We start from the raw sequence: 9,489 nt of genomic DNA on the forward strand, positions 1-9,489 counted from the left end.
CCCTGTCGGGAGTTTTTTGAGAAATACCCAAAAGCTGGTCTGAGGAAACATCAATAATGGTCAGAGGTACAATTAAACTTGCCAGTGCACATGTGCCCTTCCAATCCCCTTCTAGGATTGGAGTCAGCCTTCTATTAGGGCCACAGATCCACCAGACATCAGCTACTCCCTTTGTCTGGTTCTTGCCTTCTACAGGCCACGTGCTGTTCATAGTTATGTTTACTACACAGTCCCCAGGTGGCAGCCTACCATTATTATTTCCCGCACCTGTCCCCGTGATACAACTGTAATTACCCCCATAAGCTTTAACACCTGCCGGTGCTTTCTGTGGGGGAACCTCGGGGAAAATTAAACTTAAGGTCTTGCAAAGGGTTGTGTTTGGCGCTGAGTGATAGAACTCTTCTAATATGCACTGCCATCCTTCCCCTTCTCCTAAGGCGAATGGGTGGGTTGCCAACCCAGGTCTCGCATGACCACAAACAACACAATCCTGTCTTCCCAATGTCCTAGCAGTATACCTCATGTATGCCAACCAGGTATTATCATTCCCTCCATAGCCAGTCTCTGTTCCCAGCTGATCGCTGTCCGTTATATCCCCAACATTAATTACCTGTACAGGATCTGATTCCCTAGTGGGCCGAGTCTGAGTCGGTTCTGGAGTGGTGGTGCCGTTCAACTGGGTCTGTTTGTCCCTCCTCGCAGGTTTAGGCGTAACTGCAAGGGTGAACACCCCCATGGTGTCTGGTCCGGATCGCACTGCTGCTAGGGTGTACACCCCTGCATCTGTAAGTTTAATGTCTTGGATGGTTAGCAGAATTTCATCGCCTTTACAAGCACCCCCTCTGGGTCTCTGCACACCCTTTATTATTGAAAACCTTCCCCGCTTTAGAAGCGTCTTTTTAATGCATATGGATAACCCCTTCTCCATTCCCAAAATGTGCCAACATTTGTGACCACATAATCCCAGTATGGACACCATTTCCCTTCACACAGATAAATGTCCCTTTGCAATACATATGGATATAGTTTGTTGCAGTTATCCTTCTGATTGTAAATGCAACCTATGTCCCCAGTTCCACTAGCCCTATTTCTCCATGACCAAATTTTACATGGTTCCAGGGACACCACTTGAGATTCCCCTTCCTGTAAGGTAATGACTATGTTATGGTACTGGGTGGGGGCTGTGAACACTGCTTCCCCTAGGCTCAACCCCACTACTAACCACAGTACCAGCATCACTCCCCTTCTGCTGCTAAGTCTTGTTGTACCTGATCTAGAGTTCTCCCCGGAGTTATATCTTTAGCACAATGTGTCCTGTGATACCACACGTCTTTCTTGTCTGTGTTTACCCTCAGTGAGTGGCTTGATACCCCCATTTATGGAGTTATCAATACCAGAGTTCTCAACCAGTTCGTTCGCCAGCGTGGTGATGGTCACTCAAGCGCTTTGGTCACGGGCCCGTCCGGTGCTATGTTGTTGGAGATGAAAGTACAGCACATATATCCAAACAGAACACAAACCCCGTCCCGCTCAGCCAAAAGCATATCTAAAGCTATTCTATTCTGCTATGTCATTAAGCTAGTTACCGCTGTCTGCTCAGCTAATCCCTTTATTGCATCACGAGTGTGGTTTATAAATCTTTATAATTTATCCAATCTACGTTTTTATTAATTGTTGACCACCAGAAAATACTTGATTCAAACCCAGCTGTGATCTGATTGTGGATCCCATCAATATATATCCTTTCATCAAAGGATCCCGGGAGGAGGTCCTACTTTCTACGTGACAACTCACCAGTCTCTGACACGTTTGATTGTTTGCGTATGTAGGTGAGTTCACAATCAGTTATCACCACACATCCATCAGATGTCAGCACGGGCCTGGTTTTGGATCCTAAAATCCTCTGGCTGCAACAAAGAGGAGAGATTAGTCATGGTCTCTTTTAGTTGTGACATTCTCTGTGTGGGAGCAGGAGCTAAGAGGCCCTACCCTGTATCCTATCTTACTAGTCCTAGAAAAACAATTAGAATCCCCTGTGATTTCAAACTGAGGCAACCCAGGTTGGGATGACTTTGTTATCGGGGGATACAGATAGTGCAAGTTACCATAAGACTCTTCCACCACATTCCCAGGTGGCTTGCATGGAGGATAAACCTGACACAGAGTTAAAGCCTGTCAAGGGGAACGGAGTAGTTGTTAACCTTGGTTTGGCTGTCCTACAGGCATAACAGTCCTCTTTAGACCGTATACTGAATTCATTCCAACCACAGGTTAAAATCTATTTACTCCGTCTCCATCTGTACTACTTCCTTCAGGTCTATAGTTTGCACTGTCTCACTACCTCCCTCAGAGAGATTTACTCTATAGGGTGCCCCAGTTGAAGAAGATATCTCACTTGTCAGGTCTGTAATCTGTTTTAGCATAATTCAGACTTTCAGACAGTACCTACCCTTATATGGGTCGCACTGCCATTTCTGATAATTCCCTACTTTCGCAATACTACACCTGTCCCTAAACTGTGTATGGAGATTGGTGATGTCCTTCCCTAAGGTCCCTAGTATTTCCCCTTTCCCTACGTCTAGCTGTCTCCTATGCCTTTTAAACTTGTGTTAGGTTAACTACCACTTCTGGCTGAAACAGGAGGGTCCGTGTGTGTTAGGAATATGGCCCCCACAATCAGACAGCTACCTACCGTCAGGAGACCTGTGAATCCCCACCCTCGCCCTGAGAACATGTCAGACGCCAACCCATTGCTTCACCTTCTACCGAACTCACACAGGGATGATCAGACAGGGTAAGGGAATCTTCGTTAAGGAGCCAACCCCCAAGCCCTAGTGGTGATCGGTTCTTTCTCCTAACTCTGTGTTTGTTCATCAGGTGTAACTGGGTTTACCTTTTTGCAGTGTGTGACATGCACCCAGGTGGATCTAATAGGACTTGATAGGGCCCTTCCCAACAGGCCTGCTTCCGGACTGGATCCACACCCAGTCCCCTGGTGAGATAGAGTGGGTCACCTTCTCCTTTAGTTCACCTGTGGGGCACAAAACCTCTGACATACGGGTGTGGTTAATAAACTATCTTCACACATACATGTTGAGCTCTCAATTTCTATTGTTGTTTTTTTATTTTTATTTAATCCTATCATTATTATTTAATCCTATCACTCCCCCTTTTTGACACATGATTTGCCCATGTGTCAATATTACCACCTTTCTAAACCATCCTTATGTAATTTATCATCCAATTGCCATGCCTATCATTTTTGAGATTGTCTTTTGCTTCTTTATTGCTCCTCCCACTTCCTTTGTCTTTTATGGCAGCTAAATTCAACTTTCATCCAGTTCAGAATCAATTAGTAATCCAATCAATCAATCTCTTATCTTGTAAAAACACTTATGTTTAGTTCAAACTCTGTTCTACCCAGGCTCTCCCGGGCTTGACCTGAAGACTAATTGTTGGACATGACAAGTCTATTTCTAGTTCACCTAAGTCTTCTGTCTAGCAACAAAGAATAAAAACCTCTATGTTCATGATTAACCCAGTTATATCTAATAGCCCACCAAAAAACCTCATCATCTGTAAATCACTACCAATGTCATATCCCTCGTTACTCTCTACCATTTGGATAACATCCCTGATGTATGTATGCTTCCTTAGAGTTCCAAATTACTTTACCATGGGCTGCCATTGCCTTCCCATAGATAAGATCACTTAATTTACCCGTATGCAGTACATAATGGAGTACCCAAGCTTTTACAGGAGTTTATCATTACCAAAAAGCTCATCATTAGTTTTTTGTTTTAACGGTTTAGGCGCTTCAAATATAGCAGTTTTCCTGGATGAGTTTAACATTCGCCCCTCCTGTGTTATAGTGTGTCCTAGGTAAATGACCTCGCTCTGCCAAAGTTGAAGTTTCTTTTTGCTCACTTTGTGTCCCTGTTCTGCCAGGAAGGTTAACAATTGGATTGTATCCTTCTTACATCCCTCCTGAGTGGGATTAGCCAATAGAATATAATCTACATAAACTAACATTTGCTTCCTTCCCTAGGTTCAAACTTTCCCAAATTCCTAGTTATAACCTGGGCTAAGATTGTAAGACTTTCCGAGTAGCCTTGAGGCATCCTAACCTAAGTCCATTTCCTTCCCTGAAAAGTAAAGCCAAACCACCCCTGACTATCCGGATGAACTGGGATACTAAAGAAAGCATTAGCTAAATCTATCACTGTAAAATAGGAGTTCTCTGGTACACATGGAACTCTGGGAATGATATTTCTATTAACCCCCTGCAAGTCCATGTCCATCCTCCAGTCGGCGCTAGGTGCCTCCTTTCTAACAGGAAATACTGGAGAGTTTCATTGTACCTTATCTACAGGAATTATCACCCCTCCCTTAAGTAAATGCTCAAATGTAGGTGTTATCCCTGTAGCTCAGGTGGTCCTCTGTAGCTCAGCTGGTAGAGCACGGCGCTTGTAACGCCAGGGTAGTGGGCTCGATCCCCGGGACCACCCATACACAAAAATGCATGCACACATGACTGCAAGTCGCCTTGGATAAAAGCGTCTGCTAAATGGCATACCATTATTATTATTATTATCCCTTTTATTGCTTCTGGTTTCATAGTATATTGCTTTTGGTATGGTCTATTATCGAATCGAGGAATCACTTGTACTGGAGCTACCCCCTTAATTAGTCCTACATCTGCTGTCCTTGTGACCATAATTTGAACGGAATTGCTGCTAACTCAGCCTCCTGTTCCTGAGTTAAGAAAATCTCTTCCTGTCATCCGTTAAAACTTATCTCCAGGTGGACTCTGGGCTGGGTTTTTGCTCTCCAATTCAACTTTCTTCTATATCTCCCAGTGGAGTGGCCATACTGATCCCCATTTGGTGTATTCTGCCAGTCAGTAATGTTTTTTTCTCTTCCCTGTTTTATCCATTTACCTAGTTATAACCATTCCTCTGAATGTTCTTTCACTAGGGCAACATGGGGGCTCGTCCTTTCTCTGTACAGCCTCTGGCTCTGTGAACCCATTTTAACCCAATTTGAAAAAACAACAATCACAAATAGCCAGGCCTCACTCAATTTGATAGCTCATTTTTATGACCTAAATACTGCCTAACTGAGATGAGCTAATCTCTTTCTCCTGGTTATAATCTAGAGATGGTGATACACACAAAACATGATATCCCCAGTCTTAACCCATCAATAATTGTTTGTATCATTCTAATTCCTCATATCTAATTCATTAAACCACTCAAAATTCCTCAAGTATACAATGATTATTTAATTGATTACCATAACTCTGCTACATGTGATCTCATCTCAAATGATCCATTATCAATTATTTACTCAATCCCCTAGGAAAATCTGTCTCCCCTTATATTGTTCCTGTCCTCACTGTACTACGTTAGCTCTTCCATGATAATTAGTTCAATTTAACCATCTATTTGCTTTGTACTATATTATACATTACGTCTAAAACAACATTACTTATGGTCAGTTTATTCCGCCATCATATTATCCAACAACGCCACAATCTTAAACTCATATGGGGCGGCTGGCAGTTTAGTGACCAATAGCGCCGCGCCAACAACCGAGAGGTCGCCGGTTACAATCCCCGAGCCGACCAGGCGAAAAATCTGCCGATGTGCCCTCGAGCAAGGCACTCAACCCCAATTGCTCCCATAAATCGCTCTGGACAAGAGCGTCTGCCAAATTACCAAAAATGCAAATGTAAATATTCTCTACTTTCTCACCCATGACGCACGTCTGCGTTCGGTGAGCAAGTTTAGATCATTCTCTCGTCAGATACCCACATGCGTTCCCAGCCAACTGCCAGTCTTTTCTGGCTCCAAAAGCCACACTTTCGCTCTCTCCAGTTCTCTTCTCCTCTGTCTCCTCTGCTTATAGTAGACAAGCCTCCCCATTCTTCTTCTCTTCTCTCTTCATTGGTACTTTCTCTCTCTTCTTCACCTTTCTTCTTACCTTCCGCTCCCACTTCCCTTCAGTCGGCTCAATTCCGCCACTCCTTTATTCAGATTAGCTACTGCTTCCAATAGAGCACTTACTTCCTCCCTTCTATCTCTACGATTCACCCACACCCCTTTCTCTCCTTTATCTGTTCGGTGTTGATAGCTGATTTTTCCAGCAACATCGATCACGGGTGCCATTGTTTTTAGGGGCATCTCATAAGGTGGTGGAGCCGTGGGAAGTGCGGGATATAGTCGTGAACAGCCTCTTTCATCTGACATTTTCTTCAGTTTTTCAAGCATCGCCAGTCCGATTCTCTCTTTTATTCGGGCTTTCTCCATTGCGTCTTTGGTCTTCCCACTCCTGGATTCTCCTCCACTTTTCCAGTCCTCTTCTGTTTTTCGTGTGGTTCTTCTCATTGCTTCTAATATTGCTTTTGGTTCCCCCTGCATAGGGATACCGTCCCTTGCATGTATCGAACCATCAGTCAGCCATTTTTTGTACAATTATTCTCCTCTTCTTTTCCACTCCTTACCATCCTTTCCCCCATTAACTTCTAAGGTTGATTTTAAAAATTTCAATGTTGTTTCTGCCATTCTTATTAATGTTTGTTATGCGTAATTAAATTCACGCCACTAGACTATGTAATCGTTCGTTTTGTCTGTAGGATATATGTTAATTTTTATATTACTATTTACTAGGATAATTTTATCTTGTTGTCATAATTTTAGTCACTTATCACAATTCTATACAGTAATAACATTCAACACATACAATACATGAACACAGTTATTATTCCTAATTATCTTGCACGCTTATTGGGTAGTCCCAATAGACAGCGTATTATACTGGCTACAACCACATATAATTTCCAATTCAGTTTATATAGGCTCCAACCATATGTAAACTAATTTTGATCGTCTATATAACCACAGGGCTCCAACCCTTGTGAGTTAAACTTAATCACATACATAAACAGTTATTTCTCTCGTGTTGGCTCCAACCACACACGGTAACTTCTAAAAACTACAGGGCTTCAACCCTTTTTTCTCTCGTGCTGGCTACAACCATACACGGTAAAAAGCATTAATTATACAGGCTACAACCATATATAATTAGGCCATGGCTTTAACCCACATATTTATCAACCAATTTGCATTTGTCAATTAGTATAATTAATTTAGTTAATTTTAATGTATTAAATAGAATTCACTTACATCAAACAGGTGTTTCACAAAATAATTTGGATAATGCCAATATGCAGATTTCAGTTGTATAACAATAGGTATCTGCTAACCTTTTATAGAAGACCGGTCTCTTTGTGAAACACACCGTCCGACGACAGCGATGTCCAATGGGCTGGACGAATCCCAGCGAAGTTCCGCTACCAGATCACAGTCGGGGTCACCAATTGTAAGAGTGCGTCAATTCAAATCTGGTATTGGAATGAAAGACATCATTGTAGTTATTGCAAATCAAGCTAAGTTTATTAAATGCAAATGTGTAAATGATAAGTATGAGGGTTCGTATACGGGCTCACTGATGCACCACGCAGGGAGATCAGAGAACTGGCGGCTGTCTCACATGTTCTTCCTTAAATACCCTTGACAGAGATAGTTCCTGTTTCTGAACAGGCCTGTCAGAGCAGAGGCTGGGCGTGGTTTAGACTTGCCGCCTGTTCGTTGGCGCGCGGGTTGGTCCCAACCCCTAGGCGCTGAATTGCCAGGCGTAGTTCTGTCTCTGGTAGATGTCCTCAAATTGATGTCCTTAATCAGCCCTGTTTCATAGCAACTTTACTCCTTGTTCTGTTCTTTTTAGTAAAACCACAGAGATACGGCCTATCGTGACTTAACAGCTGATAACTCCACTGTCAGTTAGTCACACTCACCGCTTCTTTGAGTAGAATATCTATACTCTGGGTATCTGATATTGAAACACCAACAGTTTCTGTCCAAAGGTTAAATTCTTGTATTTCAACAAACAAGTTATCTGATATTGAGACACCAATTTCCATCCAAAGGTTAAATTATTGTATTTCAACAAACAAATTAAATCCCAACAAAAGTGAAAGTGTCAGCAGGCTATCACAGCCCATTGGTTGGTCGGGGATAACGTTCAACTCATAACACGTCACCCGACCGTCTCTATGGCTTTGACAAAATAAATCGCCCCCTTTATCTATTCGTTTTTATTAGTTTCTTGCACAACAGGTCATTCTTGTCACAACAATACCCAATTTTCTGACAAAGTAAAGGTCAAATAGCATTACACAATGCAAGTATTGATTGGTTTAACAAAAATAATCTGCATGAATTTGTGAGTTCATTGACTCATATATTAGGCATAGTAATGTTTTTGTCTAAGGCATGTACAGTATATTATTTAAGCAATAAGGCCCGAAGGTGTGCGGTATGTGGCCAATATACCACAGCTGATGATGCATTCATAACTAAGTGGGAGGTGGGAATTTACCAGTGGATGCATTCACGTGCCTTAAACTCGTTTAGAAACGGTGATTGGCTAATAGCCAACAAGCTGCTTAAACCATAAACTAAAAGTACATATATCATGCTTGTAAACAAATTATAGTTAAAAAACCATATTACTAGATAGCTTTTCATGAATTGTTTTGTTTTGCATTTAACTGTTGAAAATGCTGTTATAGAGGTCATTTCCTTAGTAGGTGACGTTAGAGGTCATCATGTGGGAGAAGTGGGAGCTCAGGATGATGGACCAGTTTCCCACTAGTAATGACCAGTTGGAGGGCCGGTCAAGTGGATTTTTCCCAGTCGTATGTGTTAAATTCCAACTTGGTTACAAACGCAGCATGAGGGCTGTTTTTAGGCACAGAGCAAAGATACAGTCCTTAGCCGTGGTATATTGGCCATTTACCACAAACCCCCAAGGTGCCTTATTGCTATTATAAACTGGTTACCAACATAATTAGAACAGTAAACAACTCATACACTTGGTATATTGTCTGACATACCACAGCTTTCAACCAATCATTATCCAGGACCCAGACTACCCGGTTTATATGCCGCGTTCACATGCTAGTCGGAACTAAGAAACTGACATTTCCGACTTGCTAACTGGTTGTAGTTATACATGTGCAGCATTCAACCAGTTAGCAAGTCGGACATTTCCGAGTTCCGACCAGCACGTGAACGCGGCAAAAATCTCATATACCACAGCTTTCAGCCAATCAACATCCAGGAACCAAACTACCCAGTTTGTAATATTGAATTATTGGATTGTTTTATCACAGGTATAACCATCTCAGTCATTATCAATCTATTGATTGTACTAAGTATCATTGATCTTAGAATCAGACTCCTATATCATGTTTGTTTAAGCACACATTTTTGGTTTATGTTTGATGTTGTAGCCTAGGCCTATGCATAAAGTAAATATACAGGTACACGGCTTGGAAAGAGCATATACCACTACATGTTATAGTGGCCTAATTTCAGATGATTGAGGTTCATGTGTCCATTTCCCCTAATAATGAAAACAATA

This window comes from Coregonus clupeaformis, unplaced genomic scaffold (assembly GCF_020615455.1).
Source record: "Coregonus clupeaformis isolate EN_2021a unplaced genomic scaffold, ASM2061545v1 scaf1005, whole genome shotgun sequence".
Lineage (NCBI taxonomy): Eukaryota > Metazoa > Chordata > Actinopteri > Salmoniformes > Salmonidae > Coregonus > Coregonus clupeaformis.